The sequence below is a fragment of the Nymphaea colorata genome, chromosome 4, assembly GCF_008831285.2.
Source record: "Nymphaea colorata isolate Beijing-Zhang1983 chromosome 4, ASM883128v2, whole genome shotgun sequence".
In the NCBI taxonomy this organism is placed as follows: domain Eukaryota; kingdom Viridiplantae; phylum Streptophyta; class Magnoliopsida; order Nymphaeales; family Nymphaeaceae; genus Nymphaea; species Nymphaea colorata.
This window is the reverse complement of record NC_045141.1, coordinates 1,065,298-1,090,892: the sequence shown is the minus strand read 5'-3', so window position 1 is coordinate 1,090,892 and position 25,595 is coordinate 1,065,298. Positions and strand designations below refer to the sequence as shown.

Genomic DNA, 25,595 nt, shown 5'->3' with positions numbered 1-25,595 from the left:
TAGGAAATAACTCAAGTGAATCAGGCGACTGGCAAAATGCCCTAGCTCTCCTTTGGGTCAGACTCCTTTGCAAGAAAAAGTGCATATTGATGGGGGAACCAGATAATTCTCTCTCTAAGAAGCAGACAAAGGGGAACAATCTCTCTTTAGTCCCCCACCAGTACTTATGTAGCTTCAATGGTGGAATCTGTACTTCTCAAAACCATAATCAGCTTCCTTAGTAGCCAAATAGTTGAAAAATCATAGTAAATCCAAGACAAGGAAGCAAGGAATTACAACTAATGTTAGATGTAGACCCTTCAAGGTAGATCAGCGAGGTGGAGACCATAGTCCAAGGGAAGTGAAAATAGGCAAGAAAGCCCTTGCAATAGCTTAATAATTTCCTCCCAGCTCAATGGGATGTGGTAGCTGCAGCGGTAGATCTGTTTTATGGAAAAGGGCTCCTCTGCCTTATCAAGCAATAGTGCAAAAGACAATGGGAGTACGTTTGAAGACAAGGATCAATGAGTATTTTGTCCCCCAGACAAGCATCTAAATATTCCTGCTTAGGAAGGTAATCAGAAGCTGTAGCATGACCTGAATGGAATGCAAATAGATATGAAAGAAGCCCTGACTGTGCACTTGTGGTCATCTCGATTGGCAGTGACTCACTCGGGTGAAGTTCATTCTGAGCAGTCGAGTGCTACTCCTTTTGTGCTTCCTTTTAAGTGACTGCCATGTGTATTCTTACATGGAACGTCTGAGGGACTATGCCATGTAGCAGCTAGGAGAGATCTCATTTTTACCTTCGAAGACCACTCTCCAGATATCTACTTTCTCATAGATTCTCTACTATCCTCTCAAAATTTTGATCTCTAGAAGCGCAACTTTAATCAACTCGCTTTTATTACTAATTTCAAACTGCGTTTTGATGTAGCTATGATCATTTGCTGCTAGAACCCTGCCATAGTCTCTATAAATGTCCTACAATTAGATCGAGCTTGGATCATTGTGAACTGTAGAAACCGGTGTATGGAGGTTTCTTTCTACCTGAATAGGGTCTACCTTTACATCAAATTGATGCTAAGGTGACAGGACTTCCACCACCTAAATGAGAGTATTCGTAATCTTACAGGCCCCATTTGTCTTATGGGGGACTTTAATGCCATGAGGGATACTAAGGACAAAACCAGCCACCCTCCAAACTGCCAAAGCTATGAGCTGTTCGGATTCTTTATTGGCCAACTTGTTCTCCGTGTTGTGGAAGATGCACAGCGAGACTGTACTTGGTGTAATTATCGGGCAGATGAAAGCTGAATTCTCTGCTGGCTAGATTGGGTTCTTGTGAATCATGCATGGGACAATCTTACTTTCCACCCAGCTTTCCTAAAAGAGCTTCCTACAAACATCCGATCACAATCCAGTAGTCCTTACCATACTTGAATCTCATTGGCAATCAAGCGGTGAAGGTTCGTTTAAAATTTCCTCATGCTGGACTTTACGAGATGGATGTAAATAGGTGGTCCAAAGAGTTTGGACAATTGAGACTAGGCGATGCCGCATGATAAACCTAATTCAGAAGATTCGGTCGACTAGGAGAGCTTTGTCCCATTGAAACTTGTCGGTGTTTGGACGAATGGATCATAAAATTGTTAACCTAAAGAATTAACTGCATTTGATCCAATCTATGCAATCGGTGAATTGGGGAGCTGACAAGGAACGTGAGTTCTTGTTAAGGAAAGAGTTGCAGCACGCTGTCCAAGAAAACTATCTATTTTGGAAGCAAAAGCCAAATATGATTGGCTAATGGAGGAGAACCGGAACAGCAAGTTCTTCCAAGCTTTGCCGAAAGCCAGATTTAAGAAGAATTTCATCTCTGAAATCTTTGTGGGTTCTATGACAGCATCAGATCCTGATAGCACTCTTCAGCTTTGTACTGACTATCTCGTAGAGTTTTCTGATCGTGGTTCTTCTAGTGGCATGATGATGGATGGCTGGGAAGAAGGTCCTTACGTTACTAAGGTTGAAGCTAAGATGTTGGTTTCTTCAAATCTTTTTAGGAGATTGTTAGCCCCGATGTGATGGATTCGATAGAGATTTCTTTACTACAGGTAGATGAGTTAAAAAGGTTAACAAATCACATCAGACTCTTATTCCTAAATTTCAAGGAGCATCCAATATCAAGGATTTTCAACCTATTGCACTATGTAACTCAATATATAAATTTATTACCAAAATGATGGTCAATCAGATGCATGGAAGCTTGGGGTGTATTTTAGGCAAGAACCTGGGTGCTTTCCTATCGGGGAGAAGGATTCACGAGCAAATTCTCCTTGCCCATGAGTTGATCCACAGTGGCGCACCCCTCTTCCTCAAGCTTGATTTATCTAAAGCGTATGACAAAGTTAATTTTGCGTTTCATAACTATGCTTTGTTGTGCCTCTGATTTTCTCCTTGTTGGGTTTGTAAAATCTTGACTTGTGTTGGAAGTATCTCCTTTGTTGTGCTCCTAAATGAAAGGAAAGGTAGTTTTTTCGGAGGTAAAAGAGGTCTACGTCACGGAGATCCCCTCTTCCCTTATTTTTCTCTCATTTTCATGGAAATGTTTATTAGGAAACTTAGGTATAAAAGGGACAGAGGGCGACTTCAAATCGCTAAGCCCCAAGGAGTATCTATGTTTCCAAATGCCTTTACTTATACTAATGACATCCTCTTGTTTTGTAATAAACAATGAGTCCTATTACATCTCAACCTTTTTACCCCTAAATAATTTTTTTTTTGTTAAAATGTAAAACATCAAGGTGCGACGATACAATGATTTAAATGGAGCTATGCACATCAAAAGATAATGGGGAGAACATTTCATTATATAGTAAATTCAGTTCTTACAAAATCACTTCATATTTCTCAATAGCACATATGGCAAAAATATCCCAAAAACACGTTTAACAAAAACAAGACATCGTGGAGACCAAAATGTGACGCGTCAACACCACAATAGACCCAAAATCTCTACAATAGGGTGTGAGTTGAGTCATATGATCAACCTGCTGTCTTGGGTCTGCCAAAACCTAAAAAAGTAAACAACAGAAAGGAAGCCTTCGCAGTATGACAACAGACCAATAAATCCCTGACCCTCTAAGGTAAGAGCTTAGATCTAGATATAATATTTACGAAAAACATATACACGAAGTCACATAACTTGTATGGCAATCTCTCACATATATCACAATATATAAGGACCATTCAATGACCACAATTAATACATTTAATAATCATATTCACTTCATTCACATTCGTTTCATTTACAATCATTTCATTTACATTTGCTTTAGTAAATTGACAACTCCTGTGGATGCAAAACACAAGCGCATGCACACCACGAGCGACTTATAGTTGAGGGACCATCACCGTGGTGGCCCGAAATGATACAGATCCGTTTACGCTGCAGCAGTAGAACAATCATCCATAGATGTGTGAATTCTAAGAAGAGTTGTTCAGCCTTCCCTAAGACAATAAGGTTGAGAAGACGGAAGCGCAACACTCCAAACACATCACACAACGATATCCTGGGGGCTTGCATCACCTGCGCTCCGAGCAGGCGAGACCAGTGGCGAGGGTGGGACATCTCTCAAACACATTGCCATGACCTACTGGCCCCATATCTATTATTCTTTATTAATTTACTATTATAAAAACATTTTTACAAAATGACTGGCTAACACACGAGGTTGGTTTACTTCACGAGTACACCCATACCTCAAGATATCTCCCTACGAGGGCTACACACACAGTCAGTACTTTTAGCTTCCACGCAATGCTCCAAATACATCACACAATGATATCTTGGGGGCTTGCATCACCTGCGCTCCGAGCAGGCGAGACCAGTGGCGAGGGTGTAACATCTCTCAAACACATTGCCATGACCTACTGACCTCATATCTATTATTCTTTATTAACTTATTATTATAAAAACACTTTTACAATGACTGGCTAGCACACGAGGTTGGTTCACTTCACGAGTACACTCATACCTCAAGATATCTCTCTACGAGGGCTACACACACAGTCAGTACTTTTAGCTACCCTTCATAACTTTACGAATACATCTACCATTCTAATTCATGTAATTGCAGTATGCCCATGGTAATGCACGAAAAACATTGCAACATTCACATTAATCCAACATATCAATCACATCTTATAAATTTGACTGAACCACAAAGAGTAGTCTCGATTCGTGATTGACTCATACTTGTCCTATGCAAATATCATTCTAAGATGCTTTCTAATGCGCAATAGGGGTCGATAAGATACTCAACTCGATACCCTGCCTAATCTGTCCTAGGCAATTATAATTGCTAGCATGCATATGTCATTGCATAGTAGATTAAACTTAAAAAACATTCAACTAATCTCATAATTATTCAATCACTTGCATACATTCATACAACACAACACAATTATAGGATCCAACGATCTTGAAAGGCACACATTCTAAATTTGGCCATAGGCTGGGATTTGCCTGGAACACCATCATACTCATCGCGCGTCGCCAAAATTCTCAAAATTTCCTCGAGCTTTGAATCTCGTCGTTCAATGTCTACTCGATATGCACAATGTACATGCAAAAATATTCAAGCGATAAGTTTTCTACTCGTTTCACATCACAATCTATACCAGCGAGAAATATAATCATTGAGGTATCGGTCATAACCTCAAGAGAGTGCCCACAGGTAGCATCGGTCCACAAAGCTATCCAATAGTTTTCTGTCTCAATGAGCAAGGTAGTATGTACATCAACGATAGCATACATCACGAGTTCGCTCAAACAGTTCTACACCTTCTCCACAACATCAAAATCTCTACTATGCTTCCTAGACGCTTTAAAAATTTACCTATCATTCTAAAAAGATAATTATATAACTTCTTAGGGAAAAAATCCAATAAATTAAACTCGTTTAGCCGTACTCACTTCGTTTTTAGTATCTTAGCTGTTGTAGTGTCCTCAGCAGCCACCTCAAGCACTTGACTGATCTCTAAGTGGCTAAAATTATATGCTGTCGCCACCTCCAATGCTTTCAATTTACTGTTAATGCTTTCAATTTACTGCTATTAGACGTGTTCTTCAAGCTACAATCCGATCAAACAACATATTTACTAAATATGGTGAAAATGAGTGAAAAAGATGTCAAAAGAGGGGTCTGTCGTTTGAAGAGGGCATTCAGCTGTGAAGGAGGTGGTTCGGCTGATTATGACATACAGTGCTCGGCTCATGAGAGTGACGGTGAGAGTGGGAGATGCTGCAAGTGAGAGAGGTTGGCAGTAGAGAGAGAGAGTGCGGATAGAGGGACGAGAGAGTTGAGAAGGAGGAAGAGAGTGCGAGAGAGAAGGGAATAAGCAGAGAGAATGTGAGAAAAACAAAAACGAGAGGGTGAGAGCTGGCGGGAGAGAGAGGGATCGAACGAAGAGAACTCGAACAGAGAGGGAGACATAAAATGGCGAGAGGAGGAAGGAGAAGAAAGAAGAGACAGGGAGAGACGGACAATGCTCACTTGTGCGCTGCCACCGCCCCTCACCTCAGCCACTGCTGCACTATCCTCTTCCTCTGGTTTCTCTGCATCGTGCGAACCAGTAGGGGTTGGCATGAAAAGAGGTTATAATAGCCAAAGAAGTCTATTATAACCTCTTTCATGCCAATCCCTAGGTTCTAACCATTTGCAAGGAAAACCACTGCAACAATCTACTCTCCCTTGCTCCAAAAAGCGGAGAAAAAGTTAAGTGGGTGGAAGAGGGATGCTCTCATACACGGGCCGAATTTACTTGATTAACAGTGTGCTGCTCCACATTGTCAACTTTTGGGTTAGAGCTTTCAAACTCCTAGAGAGCATCCTCCAAATACTTGAGTTGACACTGAAGAGTACCACCACCCTCATCTATTGAGTTGGAAAATGTTGTGCAACCTAGTAGAGGAAGGAGGTGTTGGTATCACAGACATTGACACTCTCTCTCATGCCATGAGGATATATTGGGGGTTTCAAGCTTATTGCAGAAAATCTATATAGGCAGCTTTGCTAAAAAGCAAATACCTCAGACGAAATAGTTTGTGGTTTCCTAAGCCAACTACACATTAATCGGCCTTTTAGAAAGCTATTGTCGGGACCTGGTCTGAAGTCAGCCACTTGGTCCATTGGAAACTCGAGAATGGACAAAGTACCAACTTTTGGTTTGACTCATGGAGATGGGATATCCTCAACACGCTTTTTAATGAAGGTGATTTTGGAACCATAGAATGTCATTAAGACAAATCTGTGAATGAATTTAGTTGAGCTAGGGCACAGATTGCTTCAGATGTTAGTGTACCTTGGATCAGATTAGCTATTGATGACATGCAGCTCAGCTAGAACCCTGATGTGTTGTGTGAGATGATACTGATGCTCTCATTTTATCTTGTAAAGGCGAGCTGGAACACCCATCTTTGGTCCTTGAAGGCTCCACGTAGTGCAGCTTGGTTCAGCCTGCTTGCTGCACATAATCGGCTGCTCACTCTCGGCAGATGCAAAAAAGTAGGGTATAATGCTAGGAAAAGAAGAGACAACTCCCCATCTGTTCTTAAAGTGTACCTGAACTAGGAAATTATGGAAATGGCTTAGCCAAAGGTTCGGCATAGGAATACCGATGGGTGATGATATCATAACCACTATACTCGAACGAAAGGAGAGTAGCTACAGACAAGGCTGGAAGTCTGAGGTATGGAAGATGACACTCCCTATGGTTATTGGCTGTGTTTGGAAAATCCATAATAGGGTTAGACGTGGTGATAGCACTCCCCCTTCCGTTCAAGTCGCCCAGGGAGTTTGGAAACATCTACAGCTCGTATGAGAAGCTATTCTTCAAGAGCCATGTGCATTTGCAGGCCAATCTGTGGTTTGCCATAGGTATTGATGCAGATGTTGGTAATTCCTCTCCTTTTAGATGGTCTGTGTTCATATTGCTATTCTGCAATAGACAAATTGTCTCAAAATTTACTTATGGAATTTTTAACCATGCTAATGGCGTTGCTGACGTTGGCCTAGAATCGCAATGCTATTGCAATTTTCAAAGCTGGTTAGCTTTGTTTGGATGACATCATCTTCAAAGCTCGTGAGTTAAACCATGGAATTACTTTTCTGATTGGCCCAAAAATGTGGCGTAACAAGATCATGCAGGTGTTGGATCACCCTTCAGATGCTCGAATTAGTAACTCAAGTGTTTTCTACTGAAGTCATTTCTATTTTGTTGAAGCCTTGTCCCTTGGGGACAAAGCTGTGGTGGAACACATTTCCCTGAAGAATCCCGTTGTTCCCATATTCGTTTTTGGTTTTGGTTTTGGTTTTGTATATGTAATTTTTTGTCAGTATGATTAGGACCTCGCCCCAGCAGGCTTTGCAGTAGAATCTTAGAAACCCTCTCTCGCCCTCTCTTGCGTGAGGGTTTCAAAACCATCTCTCAAGTAAGAGGTTCACCGTTTAGAAACCATCGTTTGAGAAAGGGTTTCAGTGTGTTTTAGAAACCTTCATTCGAGCGAGGGTCTCTCAAACCTCAAAAGCCATCATTCAAGCGAGTGTTTCTAAAAACCTGAGAAACCATCGCTCGAACAAGGGTTTCAGTATTTCAGAAACCCTCACTCAAGCGAGGGTTTCTGAATCTGAAATCTCAAGTGAGCAAGGGTTTCTAATTCTAAAACCTCAAAAAACTCAGTGAAGGTTTCTCAGAACCCTCTCCATGATCAAGGAAAATTGAAACCGAGGATTCCTTTTTTAGAACTTTTTTAAATTTGGATTTTTCCTCATCCTCCACATGACATACCAACTTCAGCCTCCCACTTCCATGTGACGGTTATAGCTGGATTCAAGCGCACTTTCCTATCCTGCATCCCTCCACGCATCAACTGATGATTGAAGATGCCTGCCATCTTCCTCCGTAGCAGCAACAAAATCCTTTAAATGAGTTAATCAAGCTCACGAGTTGATGTCTCGCTTCAACAAGGTCTAGTCTAACCCAATCTAATATCATGCAGCTCTTTTCGAGCTAACAAAACAGGAGTTGAGCAGAGGTCCAGCTGGCCGAGCTTGGGCTTGACTTAATCCTTTGCAGGCCTTGGAGGGATTCCTTAGAGCAGATTAACTCAAGGGAGGGGTCAGATTTTTCCTCTATGTTGATCAGCAGTTGGAAGGTGGCAATGTTATAAAGTCTTGGGGTGTATAGGTGGTGACAATATCTATGCAACTCCCATGGTGGTACATTCGAGCATGAAAAGGGTTCTTCAATCCAAAGAAGTTGGAAGTTTCAGGAAAAAAGGTGGCGATAAAGGCTACTTACAGAATAAATTGAATTTTGGCTAAGGTAAAATAGTGGATGTCTTTTGAATGACTGGGGAAAAGTTGCAAGGTGGAGATGACATGATTAACAAGGAATACGATCCACCATGAGGGGGGAAGTGGTTGGGGTTGGTGGGGGGCTGCTGAACAAGATTGCTGGTTGGAATGTGAGAGGGTTGACCGATAAGGCAACCCAAAGAAATTTCTTTAATTTGTTCAAACCCATAATTTTGAAATTTTCTTTTTGCTGGACGCAATGTCAACTGAAGAAAGTTTGAAGTTTTTGTAGTCAATATGTGGAATACAAAGTATTGATTTTGATCCTAACTAGGCCAAGGTTGTAGCTAGATGGAAAAGCAATGAGTTTCACGTGACTGGTCGTAGTACAAAATTTTTTTGGATCAACTTCTCTTTTAAAGTTGTGGGGCGAGGAAGGAGCTTTGTCATGGTCAGGTGTGCACAGATTTCAAAATCAAAAGAGGCAGCTTGTGATGGTAGGAGCTACTCTAATCTAATAAGTCAGTGTTAGTGAGGCAAGAACCTACGTGTATGGCAGATAGAAAACTGTCAAGTATTATACAACATACTAATGTCCTAATAGTATGTAACACCCTATATAGTTGTATATATATATATATATATATATATATATATATATATATATATATATATATATATATATATATATATATATATATATATATGAAGAGGAAGTCATCTAGGTTCCTCAATTTCTATCTCTTCTCTTCTCCTTCACGTTCTCTCAACACTTTGTCTTAATAGGCCGCTCTACTATGGCATGGTATCAAAGCTTTTCTGAATTTGTGAAAAGATGAATTTAGAAGGGAATAGCATACATGATCGACCAGTTTCTCAAGAACCCGTATAACATAAAACAATTATGTGGGAACCAAATCTATCAATAAAGATACTTTGGTCGAAAGCAGCCAGTCTATTCTTCTGTGGCAAATCAAAGATCGGATATGTTATAGGTAAAATTTCAACATCAACCAAAGATAATCATTCTTTCGATGAATGGGTAGCCAATGACAAATTCCTCATGATTTGGTTACTCAACTCAATGGAGCTAATCGCAGCTGAAGGATCTCTATTCATAGATTCATTCAAGGAGATTTGGGACTCCCAAACCGAGATTTTATGGTGAAAAACACAAAGCTTGACTAAAGATAATAAACCATTCCAGCTTATTTGAGCAGTTTGATAGTTATGTGGGGTGAACTCTCTCCCAATATCGACCTAGTACGTCCAACCTTGTCACCTTACACCAGCATAGTAAAGAAGTCAATCCTCAAGATCTTGGTTGTCCTTGGAAAGGAGTTTGATGCTGGAACTTACATGGAAAACCCTCTTAAGATGTCAGAAGCAAGCAGCTCAAGAAACACCAGCTCAATTCAAGAAAATCTGATAGAACTTGCTAGGCTGTTGAAGCAGGTTGCTCAATCAAACTTAGTTGTCACCACACCAGCATCTATGTCTGCTCATCCATCTGAAATAATTGGTAAGTGGCGTGCCCTTACTACCTTGCCAAGTCCCACCGCATGGATAGTTGACAGTGGAGCTATTGAGCACATTACAAGTGACACAACTAAACGGTTAAACATGACATGAGTCACAAAAACTAGTATACAAATGCTAGATGGTTCCGTGACGCCTGCCAGAAGGGTTGGAAAACTGTGTTTGATAATAGTTTTAAAGATGGCAACTGAACTTCATGTTCAGAATTTTACTATCAGTCTACTTTTCGTTAGCAAGCTAACTAAAGAGTTTGATTGCAACATTATATTTTCCAAGAAGTTAATTCTGGAGGATTCAGTGTCCAAGAGAAAGACTGGTGAAGGCATCAAACAAGATGGACTTTACTTCATCAATTTGAAGACTGCTACTGCTTTTCGTGTGGCTAAGAATAAGGAGTCAACCTACCTATGGTATTGTAGGATCGGGTATCCATCAGAAAGATTGTTCCAAGCTATGTTTTGAGTTTTTCTTCGAATTTCCAAGTTTGTGAGCATGCAGCTATGCCAAGATGTCAAGAAAACCATTTCCCAAGTCTGAAATAAGAAGGCAAGAGTGGTCTGATCTAATACACGCTGATGTATAGGGACCATCTCCCAAACTATCAAACTTCAAATTTCAATATTTTTTTCTGTTAATAGATGACAAATCTTGCATCTTGGGTGTACTTTCTTAACAAGAAAACTGAAGTCTGTGACTACATCGTGCAATTCTACATGATTGAAGTTCAGTAACCATATAAAGGCTTTCAAATTTGATAACCCGGGGGGGTGGGGGGGAATCGACACGCATTGAACATCGCTAAGGCACTTCTATTTCACATGAATGTTGGAGAAGATTTTTTGCCAGAAACTATAGCCACCTCCTGCTACTTAATCGACAGGACAACAAGCTACAAGTTGAAAACCAGGAACCGGTTTGAAGTGGAATACGATAGAAAACCAGCTCTTGAACACCTACGCATGTTTGGGTCCTCCTGCTTTATGCACGTCCAAGGTAAAAACACAAACAAATTCCAAAAGAGGGAAATTTAGGCACGTTTTGTAAAGTTACTCTTCCAAAAAATATGCTATAAATGCTCTAATTCGAGCTCTAAAAAATTTTACATTTCAAGAGGTGTTAGTGTACTGAGCTTACCATATTTCACAACAAATGAGAAGCACCGTTCGAACCAGGATGAGTGCATACAAAAAGTGTTGCAGCCACTACCAACGACTGAAATTAGTGTGAAATTAAAAAAAAAAAACAAAAGATGTACACCAGGTATAAATACAAAGTAGTACAAGGCAAAAAAATACACATCAATTTCAATCACTAGAACAACCTCAACGACAACTTAGGAGCAGCAGAACTATCAACTTAACACACATAGTCAAGATGTGCATCAATAAATTTCAGCTGCAAACTCAGTCAAGAACTATGTCACCAGAGTGTGGGGTGCCGGTGCCGCGGGTGCGGGTGTCGGCAGGGCACATCTCAAAAATGATTGGTGCGGCGGTGCGGGAAGATTATTTATTATTATTATTATTAATTTATAATAATAATATATATAACAAAATTATCTTTAAACCACAAAATTATTAAATATCAAAATCAAAATTGTAATTTTCCTCATTCCTTTCTTTCTTAATAAGAAGGTTAGGTTTGGGGTCGGAGGAATGGGGTGAAGCACTCTGTTGTTCAGTAACGAGGGTTATTCCTATAACAATTTTGGTTTTGGGTAAATCGAATTGGATCCAAATCCAAATCAAGACCCAAACTCTATCACTCGCCGGACCATTTCATAAAAACTTCAAAATTTTGATGTAAAAACTTCAAAATTTTGACATTTGAGTGAGAAGAGCTCCGTTTTTAGTCCTGTATCAATCAAATCTTAGACAATAAAGTAACATATAATGTTTCCGTTCCCCATTGTTGTAAATCGGTTGTTGTAAACCTCGACGGGCTGGAAGAGCTCAAACGACGGGCCAGAAGAGCTTACCTTTTGAGACACTTTTGTTCGGATGAACTTGGTTTGGATCTGGTTTCAACCCGAAACCAGAACCAAACGTACCACTCTGCCGCACCCTGACATAGGTCAAGAAAACGTACCACTCTGCCGCACCCTGGTGACATAGGTCAAGAAAAAGTCCATTTAGAAGGTCATTTAGGGAGACCATACCTCCTGCTCGGCTCAAAGACTGCTATACCTATTACACTAATGGATCACGTAAGTAGTCAGTTTTACATGGTATTGAATTGAAAAAATTATTTAGATTCTCACAAATCATATTTGGCGAAGTTGTACTCAAACCATGAGCCAAAAAATGCCTGACAGTCACATAAATAGTGCTCAGCAATGAAAGAAGAACTAGATGTGTCAGAAAGGAATAGAATCTGGAATATAACCAGTAGGGATGTCAACTGATCGAATTCGGATCAGATATACCTTTTATCATATTCGATTTTTTGGATATTCATATATTCGGATTCGAATTAAGATTCAAATTCGGATGCAAATTTTTGTATACCATATTCAAATCCGAATTTAAAATCTACATCCGAATTCGATCCGAATCCGATTTTTAGTTATACTTGAATCCGGTTCGAATCTGAATTTTAATATCTGAATCCAATTTGAATCCAATTTTTAAGTTATACCTAAATCTGATCCGAATCTGCATATCTAACTCTGTTAGACGGAAAAGATGGAAAAGAAAAAAAAAAGAAAGGAATTCCGAAGTGCTTTCTGTGCATAACATATTTCAGGTTCATGCCAACAAGAGAGTGGCTCGGTGAGTTCAAAATCCAAAAAGAGGTTGTGCTGATATCCACACATAGGAGAGTGCGTTAATCTTCCATACCTGTAATAAGCGAAGGATAGTGTTCTTCAACATTTGACCCTGAATATCATGTGCCTGAGACAAGGATATTTACGAGCTGCCAGAATCAGCTAGAAAAGTAGAAAGAACAGACGTAAAGTGGACAAATCATCCAGACTAACACAGATGCATCTAGAAATTGCCCCAATTCACCAATCGTTAATGCAATTAAATAAGACCTGAGAAATTTCCACTCAGCAAACGAAAGGACTTCCATTTGTCTAGTTATTGTGGACCTACTGGCGCGAGGAACTGATTGATTTTGCCTAAACATTGAGACTACCGTATTGTTTCTGTTATATATGGAAACAATATGTGCCATTGAGACTGCGGGTTATACAATTCCATAATATATGCATACAGCAAGTGCAGCTCATTTGGAAGCTACATCGTGCCTGCAGGCACATCCTCTCAGTAATGAAGACTAGCGGCTAGCACAACTTTGGGCTCTGGTTGGGAGCCTTGCATTTAGATGAAAATACGGCCTCCATGTATTGGCAATGCGTCATTTTCAAATTTATGGAATTGTATAACCTGAAAGCAGTTTGGAGCTCCCTTCTATTTTCGGGCAGCTTCAGTTGTGTAAACCAAGCAATGCTACCAATGACAACATATGCAGGGTGGTGTTGGAATACGGTCTCTTCACATCTCTTGGTTAATAGAGCCAATGGAGGCTGTGGAGAGAATCACGAATATAGCAGCCATTGAAGGGGTGCATTTCCGGCAGATTGGGTATGATCTATGCAACTTGAAGATGAAGGCGATTGGGGTAAAACATAAGAACGAAAAACACAAAAAGGAAAAATCAAATGAGACACATGAGGAATCAGGAGGAAAAGGGAGTGGGAAAGAGTTTGGTTACCGTTAGTGCTACTGATAGGCAAAAGGTTGAGAGGGAGCTGTAGTTGCTCTCTAGAGGGAGCTGTAGTTGCTCTCTAGAAAATCGCTATGTGCTGCAACGATTGCAATCAAACCAGGATTTTGAAGCTCCAAGTCGTCTCTCGGAGAATGAGGCTCGCCCCTGCAGAATCATATTCTTTCCATTGTCAATGGGACTGCCCACGAACTCAATATATATTTTTTTGCTTTCCTTTCTTGATAAAATCAAATAAAGAAAAAATTCATGGGAGAGAGGAAGAGAAAGATGAAAGGGGTTTCTTTAGCATTGAAGAATGATAGAGGATGCAAACAAAAGTATAACAAAATCAAATGAAAAAACTGTGTCCGTGCGTGAGAGAGAGAGGGGGAGAAGAAAACAGGGGAAGAATGGCAAGGGTTACCAAGATTTTTTTTGTTCGTTCCACCGCACTGACAATGGGCTCTCGTCGAACAGGTTCTTCTTCGGTGCAGGGAAAGAAGAACATCGAGATGTTCTTCCTTCTTTTTCTGTTGGGCCGTAGGGAAGAAGAAACGACACCCAAAAACGATTGTTTTTACAACCAAACAAAATGGACAGGAAAAAACTATGGTTTTTTAACTTGGTCCAACCTACTTTAAATATAAAATTATTATTTTATTATTATTATTATTATTATTAATTTATTATATATAATAGAATAAGCATGTATATATTATTATTACAATTTAGTTATTAATGTATATAACATATTTAAATAATTATATTCTATACAAAAATATCAAAACAACATATATTATATAAGTAATTTAGTAATATCACATTCTAATTGGGCTCTGGTGTGAGTAGGAGCCGCACCCATATCCAGTGTGCGCCCGACTAATACAGCTTTCAGCCACATTAGTACCTTTGCTAGACACAGTTTTAGGCATATACAAATTATATTGTTAATATCATCAACTCTTGGCAAAAAAAAAAAAAAAGAACCATGTGCAAGCCTCGCTACTATAACATCCCCACGCTGCATGAACCATCTAAGTTGGCTATAATATTGCAACTTAATTAGAATCAAGCAGTTAGATGACACACACCATGATCAACAAAATAGTAACTCTCTCTACCTCACTCTGAGCAACAACACAATAAAGAAGCTCGTGATGTTCATGATCAGGCCAATCAATATTTGATATTTGCAAGCACCAAAAGCTCCAAGGCAAGCTGCTTGTCCATAGCTTTCCCTTCTTTCTCTCTCAGTTTTGGCAACTTCTTCCGCATCTCATTCATCACTTGGGATCTTGCCTACATGTTAACCTCCAATTCCTAAAGGAGTGTTTGATACATAAGAATCGGTGGAATTTGGGAATAAAAATTCTCATTTTTAGAAAAACTGGAATAGCTTAATCAAACACAGCATTTTGATTCCAAAAATTTTGGTTCAATTCTGGAATCCAAATACTGGAATCAAAATCCGACCCAAGGGTGTTTGATTTTGATTCCGGAAACAGAATTCCATCAATGGGTTGTTCAACGCATCGAGATAACTAAAGCTCGACTCGAACTCGCTTGATAAGCTTGACTCGAACTTGACTTGTTTATTAAATGAGTTGAGTTTGAGTTAAGAAATGAACTCGATAACCTAACTGAGTCGAGCTCGAGTTAAGTGGGCTCGGCTCGGTTAAACTCGGTTAAGCTCGAGAAAGAAACTATATAAAATACATCTCATAAAATAGAAAGTAGATTGCTAAATGGGTATACACATGACTGGTATGTGGGAGGGTCCATGTTCAAGTTTATATGCTGTCTCTTGCTCAACTCAGCTGGAACTCTCTCATGAACACGACTGGTATATTCTCTTTCTCATTCATCAATCCCACCCATTAGCTTTTTCCCTTTCTCCTCCATTCCCGCCCATTAGGAGTTCAAGTGCAGAGTCATCAACTCTTCAGCAGCAGCTTACAGCAGGTATGTGAAGATCTTCCCTGCCCTTGCTCTCTCTCTCTCTCTCTCTCGTTTGCTCTGTCAAGGGATTGACGAGAGGTGGTGTTCTCCATCCTTTCTCTATTTTCCCTGCCCTTGTCTCCTGAATCTTCCCTGCCATTGTGAATCTTCTCTGCCTGTGATATTTTCTCAGTGATGGCCGACACACAGAGGGGCTAATCCGGCAGCCCCTTCATTCTTCCGATGGGAGGTGCATGTCGACCATTGTTGACGCACAAAAGTTTGCTTAATTTTTTTTATACTGTCTTAGAATTATGTACATCTTGATTTCATTGGTTGTTTCTTGTGCAGGATTTCTGAAGATGATCTCTCAGAGTTTAGTAGGACTTGAGCTTTGAATCTTGTAATTTCAAGTTCAGGTATATATATTTTGCACCGTCGAGATTTTGCATATGACATCTAACAATAAGGTTGGCATGAATGAATCTGCTGATGAACTGCATATCTTAAAAATAGATTAAATCTGCGTAACTTAAAGACATTCTTAATTACTTCTATAAAATCTTCGTTCCTCTCTTTCACTGTCTAAATTCACATGTATTGATTGAGGTTGATCCGGCTATTACTAAGCCAAACAAAAAGTGAAATGGAATTTATCAAAAAGAATTAGCACTTGCATTTCTACTGTTCACAGCCTCTGTCAGGCCGAGTTTGTTTTCTGCTCAGGGAATTCATTTCTATTGTTGGTTCCAATATTTATAATCTGCTAGTCTTTAAATGTATAATTTACTATATACATATATGTAATGTATATAAGTGTGTGTGTGGGGTTATTGGCAGAATTTTTTTTGTGAAATTCTGTCATGATTGGAGATATTCATATGATGAAATAGTTAACTGACTTATTTAGCTTAGTTTTTTGGCCATCTTAGATTGCATGAATGCATACTTCATTTTGCATGAGAACTCAAAAATGTATAATCTGCTTAAGAAATTTCAGAAATAAATTTATAAATATTGTGCTGGTTGGTGAAAGCATGCCTCATTTGCTTCTCAATGACTTCATTTTTCATCCTTTCAGCTATGTTTTTCTTTTACATTTTTTTGCTGTTAATTTCCTTTTTGCTTCAAATTCACTTGTGAAGGGACTTCTAATTTTGTTACCAGTTTATTGTCCACTTTCCAAGATATTTTAAAGACATGTTGCTTCTCATTTCTGCATCCCTATTGTCTCATGCTTTCTGTACCTACTGTGGAAATTTGGTATTAACTCAAAAAGGATGAACTCCAAATTCCCACATTATCTCTTTATCCCAGCCTATTTATTAAATTTTTCTATTGGCTTTTAGGGAGATAGCTAGAGGAGTAAGGACTCCTCATTATCCACAAGGATAGACTAATCAGAACAGCCAACCATGCTGTCCATAGTTTTATGTCATAGAAGAGGCAGAACCAGTTGCCAGAGGCCTACATTGTGAGGTAGGCACTTGCGAACCCTCTTTAAAATGGACCTACCATGTTTAATATATTTCTTGAATTTACTTTAGTGCTTCTCTTCCTTTATTGAGGTGGAGCCCGAAATTTTGTAAAGACTTCCATGGGACAAAATTTCGGGCTCCACCATCCAAGGATCCAGAACATGTTGTAGTGGATGTTTCTCATCCAGAACATGTTGTTACAATGGATATCAAACATGTAATGTCTATGCTTTTACTAGGTACATATATGCTTGCGAAAATGGACAACTGGATGTGAACTAGGATACAAGAAGATGGAACGCATGAACTGGACATCATTATAGTGTCCTTGGGTAAGCGACAACATGCGTGAATTTTTGCTAGAATCATAGGGAAAAGCTGTTAATGCTTTAGGAGGAAGAATGAACTCGCCAAGCCCTTGGAACAAATGTCAAAGGAAGGAAGAAATGCAACATATTTTACTTCTGGCCAATGCTCAATCTTTTGGGCTTAATGGACTTCTGTCATAACCTATATTATATTGATGTGAATGTATACTCCAGTGTCATGTTGTAGTTCTGAAAAAATTCAGAGAGCAATGAGGTGCTTCAGAAGCACATCATGGTCACAACACATGGTTCGAGGTGAAGAGTGGTACTGTCATGTTCATAGCACATGCTATGCTTCAAAAGCGCCTGTTCTGCATGGAGTGGAAAAACCATAGGAGGTTGTCTATGTTCAACCTAGACAACAACTCATAGAAAGTGATCCAAGTGTAAATTTTGAGTATTCTAGTCGTTTTTGTTGTCTCAGGGTGCACGTTTATGGGGGTGTGTGTTAGTTTTTGTGTATTCCAGCTGTTTTTGTTGTTGGATTTGTAAATTGTAACGGAGTTGTGCTTTTAAATTGGCAGTAGCAGTTTATTTGAATTCAAACGGGCTCCCAATTCCAAAATTTTCATTCCATTTTAATCAAACAAAGAATTTTCTATTATGGAATTATCATTCTAAGTTATCAAACACAGATGGAATTGCAATGAAAATTCCATTTCCATTTTTTAGGTGGAATTTTGACTATGGAACTTTCACTCCAAAATCAAAATTCCAGACTAATCAAATGCCGCCTAAAGGACATAGACGAAACAAATGCCAAAAGCACCACTGCATGATCCAAAAACTAAGAAAACATCCATCAAATATTCGAATGAAGCAACACGTTTGAAATAATGAACCAAAAACATATGTGCCCCAACAATTTCATTATCAAATTTACAACACAACTGCATGTGATAACCAATAATAAAAAATTGCGCTTGTTACTGTCAAAAAGTGGTAGCTAGATAGTTTCTTGGTCTTGCATGGACATATAAGCAAATATAATGTAACAAATGAGTACATGAACCAGCTGCATATAAAAACTGACATTTCATGTATGCTTGAGACTTATGCAATTAATATATGTAACATGGTGTACTTCATTCAAGATTTCTGAGAAGGCACCTACCTGGAAATAATTCTATTTGTTTATCTACCAAATAGTGATAATAAAGCAAAAGAAGGAGTATTTTTTAATCAAGGGCCACTAACAAAGTCAAAACCTATGTGGAACTAATGTCATGGTGTCATATCCCCTTCTGCCCATTTATTCCACCAATACACATACATTTTTATAGAGGCTCAGTTGACAAAAGGAAAGCAATATTTTACATCACTTGATAATGTAGAAAAAAGTCAGATCTCACATTTCCAAGTTAAAAGCAAGTTTAGTGACAAAAAATTTGAGTCAGGTCAATGTACCTACCTTTTCATGAAAGATTGCAATCATATAGTGAGGATCAATCATTACTTTGGGGAGTTTGAAATTTGTTGAGAAACATTTCAACCTGATACTGAGGCTTGACCATCTCTACCTTTTTTATTATGAAAGGTGTCTACCTTCCATTTGCCTTGACAAAGCAAGATTCTCATGAATTCGTGACTTTGATTTAACTTGGTGACTGCATTTGTATCATAGCACCTCAACCAAAAAACTTTCTGCTTGTACAAATTCGGCACTTACAAGTGCTGCAGGATCTTTTGGAATGAAAGCTTGCACACTATACACCTGAACTGAACCATCTTTAAGTTCCTCCCGTACGCCTGCATCATTTTGAGGGAACAAAACTAAGTGACCACCAGAAATTCACCAATTCCACGCTGCTGGACCTCTTTCTCAGATAGTAACGTTCGGACGAGTACCCTCGCCTGCAAAGAGTTTCTTCAAACAAGCCACCCGTGTCGTCCCAATGGGTTCCTCCGTCTTCCCAGCGCCAACCTGGCAAATGGGCATTATCGCCTCCTTGCTCATTGGGTGTACATGGCAAAACGCGCAGTGAATTAGAGAAAATATCATCTAGGTCTTCCCAGACAGATCGTTTTGTATGATAAGGGTCGAACAATACAGAGAATACCGCAGCTACGAGTTCTATTTTCTGATCAAGTTGCTTTCAATAGTCACCAGAGTTCATTGTTGATCGGCATGTAAAGAGAGAGAGAGTCCTGTCCCTGCGCTGTATATGAGGTGCATGCAGCATCAGACCCCTTTTGCTCATTTCATGGTTTTATTCATCGAAACCTCAAATTTTCCCTTCTGTATTATTATCACCATCATTATTACTACATTTGAAGATGCCCGCACAAGGGCAAATTTTTCTTCTTTCTTTTCCTTTTGCGTTTTTTGACAGACAATACCTATATTACAAGGGCATCAATCTTCTGTGCCTAAAGAACCATAAAAATGTGCAGAAAATAAAAATTCCGCATGCACCAGTGATCAATAAAACCCACTTGCATGCCTCTGGTTCATCAAATAGTGATATCGAGAAATTCATGCCAAAGATTCCTACTACTACCCCAAAGATTGCAACAACAAATGTCGCAGTTGTAAGCAGCAATTCAAACTGAATCAACTGTTTCCGCACATTGTCCTGCATCAGACCAGTAACAATATGAAATTATTTTGTGGCAGTAATACCAAAGTTTGACAAAGGCAAATTAGTATGCTAGCAGTGCCAAGCAGATGTTGACAACTTGGAATATCGAATTAGTTCTGTCCTCCAATCTAGTGATAAAGCAACCAGAAGGCACCTCATCGGTTTATTAATTAGCAAAGATGTTACCTGGCACATCCGGCTACACTATCCACAGGAATGCAATTTTCAAGAATGATGCATGACTATGTTCCTGCGTGAAGGGTAACTGGTGGACCTTTTCTTGCATTCTATACAGCTCTATGCCATCTCAAAAATAAAGGGAGAATAGTGCTAACCAATTGTATATTGATGAAGTCCTCTGTATCATCTATATATTCCTTGAGCTGTAAAGATTAAAGTCATTTAGGAATTTTAGCAAGAACGATGTTAAGGTCAGCCAACATGAAAAGGATAGAAATCTTGTTTGGGTTGTGTACCGATGTTAGCTTGTTGAGGGTGCTGTCAATGACAACGAAGTAGGCTTCCAGTAACATTTCCAATTCCTCAATGTTTTCCGTGGCACTTTCTGACTCTTCATGCTCTCGTGTCTACTTCTAGCTATGCTTAGGCTCTTCTCAAGTCTCTGGGTTTCTGTAGGAGAAGAAACAGGGGAAACAGGAGCAGAAACCGACATTCCAGCTCCTATAGAGCTGTAACCGGCTATAGATTGATCACCATCAATAGCAGATTCCACTCGCAGCTTTTTCTCTGTCAGATATATTTCAGCCATGTCACCATCATCATCCATAAGTTGTTCAATCTCATCCCTGACCTGTAAGAAATGAAACTCACAATGAAATAAAAGTGGATGAGAGTGAACATAAGATAAAGTAACAAAAGAAGTACCTTCTGAACCCTCCGGGTCAAAGCAACAAGTCTGCTCTTCAACCGACGCACTCGTTCCAAATTTAAGGTACTTATTTTAGAGGTCAGTTCATCCAACAAAGGACATGCCTCTATCTCTAGATCTGCAGCCTTTTTGGGGCCAAAAAAAATTCCCTTATTAAAGAGTTAGCTGTGGAAAATGACCAACAATTATAAAGAGAATGTCTACAGATTCAAACTTGGAGTACAATAATCAAATTAAGGCTTTGGAAAGCTGCCAAATTTCAGTAGAATGACAAAATCAATCGAAAATGTCCTAGAAAAAGTGAGATGAATATGAGATGATTTCAGAAAGATATTGAGGGTCAGAACCGCTCAGTTTCTGGATAGGTTAGACTGATCTTGTGACAAACAAATAATCGAACATAGGCTCCTCTTGTTTAGCTAAATTTGTTTGGCCAAGCTACAAGAGGAGGGACCCAACATCTCCATACACAATACATGCATGGAATCAAAAGTATCTTTTCTGCCATGTAAGTAAGATTTATGATGGAACCATTTTTTATGGAACAAGATACAGAAATCCTTATTATGTCATTTATCAGATTTGCTATGGATAAACTCAACATGAATATGTGTTCTACCTAACAATAAATTTCTGTTGACCGTGATGAGAAAACCAATTCAGTTTGTTCAAGATGGAGACAAAAACAAAAATTTTGAACTATGATGGGCAAATGAGACTGAGTTGTTTGAGAGGAATAGGCTTCAGAACTGCTACAGAATAAAAGAACTTTGAGAATAAAGAGGAGTCAAAGCCATATACAATGGTCTCAGCTGACTTTTCCTGAACTTGGAAGAGGTCAATGACAGCATCTCCTGAAGCTGAAGATATGCTAGAACTACAAGCTATATCAGAACATCCCTTTGAAAGATATGTAAGAGCTACAAGACTGACCATGACGCCCGACTACGCTTTTATTGATGACTTTGGTCAAATATGTCCAGACAGGTGATCAGGTATATGCACAGAGATTGACTTAAGATATGCAGACAAAATAGCTTTGGTTGGATAACTGGATCTACGTGGGTTAATGCCTAAGGATGGTATCATCACATCCTATGGCCTGAATTGTAATCAGCACTAAGCAGCACTGCCATTATAATACAGTTTTGACATCGAACACTTGCCATAGGTATGAGGTAGGAAGGAACAAAACTGCTTTCTCAGTCTTGGCCTAAAGAAGGACATCAGGCAGGTTTTAGTGGCTTTATTTCATGGCCAGTAAAGTAGGTTGGAAAGAGTATCCAATGCAGTAAACAAACTTCACTGCTTAACGTAGGTGATCAGATCACTGGTTATTTCTCACCAGCAGAGTGGAGATGCAGGTTTTAACTCATAGCCTTTCTTCCAACTGAACTCGTTTCATCAGAAGAAGGTGCAGTTAAGCTTGTCACAAAAAGCTTTCATAGTCTTGGTCTTCAATGTTATCGCACATGCTAGTCTGAGAAGTCCAATATTGGAAGATCTCAGATATGTCTGACTGATCTGGGTGTGAGATTGGGGTCCCAAAATCATTCTTCATTTTGTTCTTTGGGTTGACACAGGCAACTCCTTGGACTAATCTAATCTAGCATTTTCATAGTTCATGTTGAAGCATGTCAAATGGGTTTCAGGACCGGGTCTGGATCCATACCCGATCCATCGTGTAGCCCATGTGAAGCCTTACGTAAGGGTTGTAACCCTAATTTTGAGAAGTTAATGAAATCTTAAGAGAGAGAGAGTCTGGTCCGTATCATAAGGGAGGACCGATTTTAAAAAGAAGCACAAAAAACAATGTTTTATCCGTTTTGTCCCCGTATCATAAGATACGGGGGTGTATCAGCCACATCGTACAGTACAGCCTTTGTATCGCATGATGCGGATGATACACCTATGATCCACAGGCATATCGTGTGTTGTATGCGTATCGCATAGGTTTCTCAAACCTATATACGATACGTATTGTCCGATATGGATAACACTCAACACTTTCTTTACCTCATGCAGATGCAACATTTTGTTTTAGAGATAAGACACATTTTAATATTGTTGGGAGCAATTTCTTAAGAAAAAATTTGAGAAACTCTCACATCATAGGACACCACATTTCCATAACATAACTACATCTCATAGCACTTATAAATTGTTGGGTCATTGGGAACCTAGCAACTAATTGGACAAATAGATGCTTATCGTTCTGGCCAATGATCAGTTGACAGGTCCATGACTATCAAGTTGGCTGGAGCATAATCTATGGACCACTTGATCGACTAAGTTGAGCAGTCCTCACCAATCACACCATTTAACCATTTTTTCGGTCTTTATTTGTCAATTTAGAAGTCAAGTACGTGTTGTTTAAGACCACAAAACGACTAGCTGGTCCAAGCGAATTCAAGTTGAATGACTAAAACCAATGTACCCGTATTGGTGGGACCAACAAATACGCCATACCATAACGTATGACAACAGTTTCATAAATGTGCCGGAAATTCAGGTTAATGTTAAAAGTTCAAAATAAATTAAAAAACAGAAAAGATAAAGAAAAAAATGTTTTCCATTAAAAACATGTTCCACATAAATATAGACTTATGGGAATAAACATCCATTAACATAACATACTCATAATGTTACAAGTAATAACACATTAAGAAATAACTTTAAAGTTTTATGCAACACAAGATGAAATTATTTAAGCAAATAAAAAATGAAAACAATCAAATATCATCTATTTATTGTTCATCATCTAATTATAACACTTGCACATGATTTTCTACCAATCATTTTCCTCACCTTTGTGACCATTGTCAGGTAGGATTGTTGAAATTTGATGCCATATCTTCACAAAACACTAAATCTACAGTAATCTTTACAGAACAACCGAAATCTACAGTAAAAGTGATAAATTTTATACATTTTGTGAAAGAAATCAGGAATCTCTTTCTTCAACCGCAAGTCAATCTCCCACACTCAGATCTTGAAATCGATGTTTTCTACCTTAAACCCATAAGAGTGCCCTTTCAACAACTATAGTCACTTTGTCATTAGCTAATTAGTTACCTTACGAAGCTTATTTAGGTACATTTGTTATAAACTAGCTGATTAGCATTGTTCACTTACATCCTTTCGGTGCACATCTCTACTTGGCTTGCTTAGTTATGGTATTGCTGACCAAGGATAGAACTCCCTGCATCGTCCTTGTGGAGTCAATTAAGATGCAGGTATAAAAGACATAATGGCCCTACCCAACCACTTGTTACTGAACAATGATATATATATATATATATATATATATATATATAACACAAACAAGATGTACTTTCACCATGCTATAGATAAATTAACCTGAAGTACATGATAATGAAAAAATGATCACCTCCTTTGTAACAGGATCTTCTTCAGTGGCATGGAAATTCAGATCCCGATCAAAATGATGATCTGTAAAGGCTCCCTAAAATAGAAGACAGAGTAAAAAAGGATATCAATCACAAGATAAACAAAATCAGTCGTCCAAAGTAAGTATACTTTCCATGCCAAAAAGTCGCATACCTTCCTGAGCATCTTTTTATGAAATGGACCTTTTAACTCCATATGAAGCCGAAGCATGTCATTGTTTGATGGTCCAGGGAAGAGGACCTTTCCTGTATATAGCTCGTACAAGCAGCAGCCAACTGACCATATGTCCAAAGCATGGTCATACGGCAAACCAAGAACTGCAGTTTCAAGAAACCAGTCAATAATAACCCTCACATCACGATTCAGAAGCATACACATCACACAAAGAAGTACCTGAATTTGCACACACAACAGATTTTCAAAGTTGCAGTAAAAACAACTAATGAATAGAGATACAACCATACTTGAACAGAACCAAACGGAGGACTTACAGAACAGAGATACAACTATGGTGTAATCTCATTCTTCCCAGCAAACATAGCATTACCAAAATCGCAAAGTTTCAGCACATTTTTGGCCTCATTCACCTGAAAAAGAAACAGAAGCACTGAACAATTGAGGACAGAAAATATATAGTTAATTTTCCTTTTTTCTTAGACTTAAGGAAGACAATGCATCACGTAGCTAAGAATTCTCATGAAGAACTGCAACAAGCAATTTTTAATAAATCCAGAAACTGCATAATGTAAACTCACGTTTTTTTTTTCTTCAATATGCTCATTATAGAAAGTTTGCATTAAATATGATCGATAAAGAAGCTTCAAGTCATCCACTTTTCCATCCATCTTGTTTACCACCTAAAACAAAAAAAAATAGTAGTGACCAGAAATTGCACACTAAGAAAACCACCAGATTCAACAATGGGCCAGGCTTAATCACTTGTCCCATATGATATGCATCTCTTGAGACAAACAAAATAAAATTCGTCACACTCAACATGAGTTGACTAGGTTCGAGGAGTTTTATCAATTCCATGAATGGACTAATGGTTTGGTAATGGAATGGCCAACATCTTTCAAGGCCAAAGGGGATTGGGAATGAAATGACAAACATATTTCAAGAACAAAGGAGATTGGTTAGTTCCTCCTATGACTAGAGATGTCAAGTTTTTAGTTTGAAATAGTTAAAAAACGATCAATTTAACTAATAAGCATGACTGCTCGTGTTGTGCAAATAATATGGCCTTCATTTACACATAGCACCTACCGTACAAGCATTAGGATTCATTTCGCGTCGATGTTGTCAAATCTCTAGAAGGGATGCCTTTCAAGTTCCAAAAT

At 38.8% G+C, this 25,595-nt stretch overlaps 1 long non-coding RNA gene and 1 pseudogene across 1 annotated transcript; both read right to left on the bottom strand.

Annotated features, from left to right (window-relative positions):
- Window positions 1–9,783: 9,783 nt before the first annotated feature.
- LOC116252114 (uncharacterized) lies at window positions 9,784–14,140 on the bottom strand. The gene is made up of 5 exons (XR_004172071.2): window positions 14,014–14,140; window positions 13,596–13,754; window positions 12,716–12,769; window positions 11,010–11,087; window positions 9,784–10,851 (listed from the first exon to the last, which is right to left on the bottom strand). It is a non-coding gene; the product is annotated as an uncharacterized LOC116252114 (long non-coding RNA).
- Window positions 14,141–19,593: 5,453 nt separating this feature from the next.
- LOC116252562 (magnesium transporter MRS2-B-like) lies at window positions 19,594–21,780 on the bottom strand (annotated as a pseudogene).
- Window positions 21,781–25,595: the final 3,815 nt, after the last annotated feature.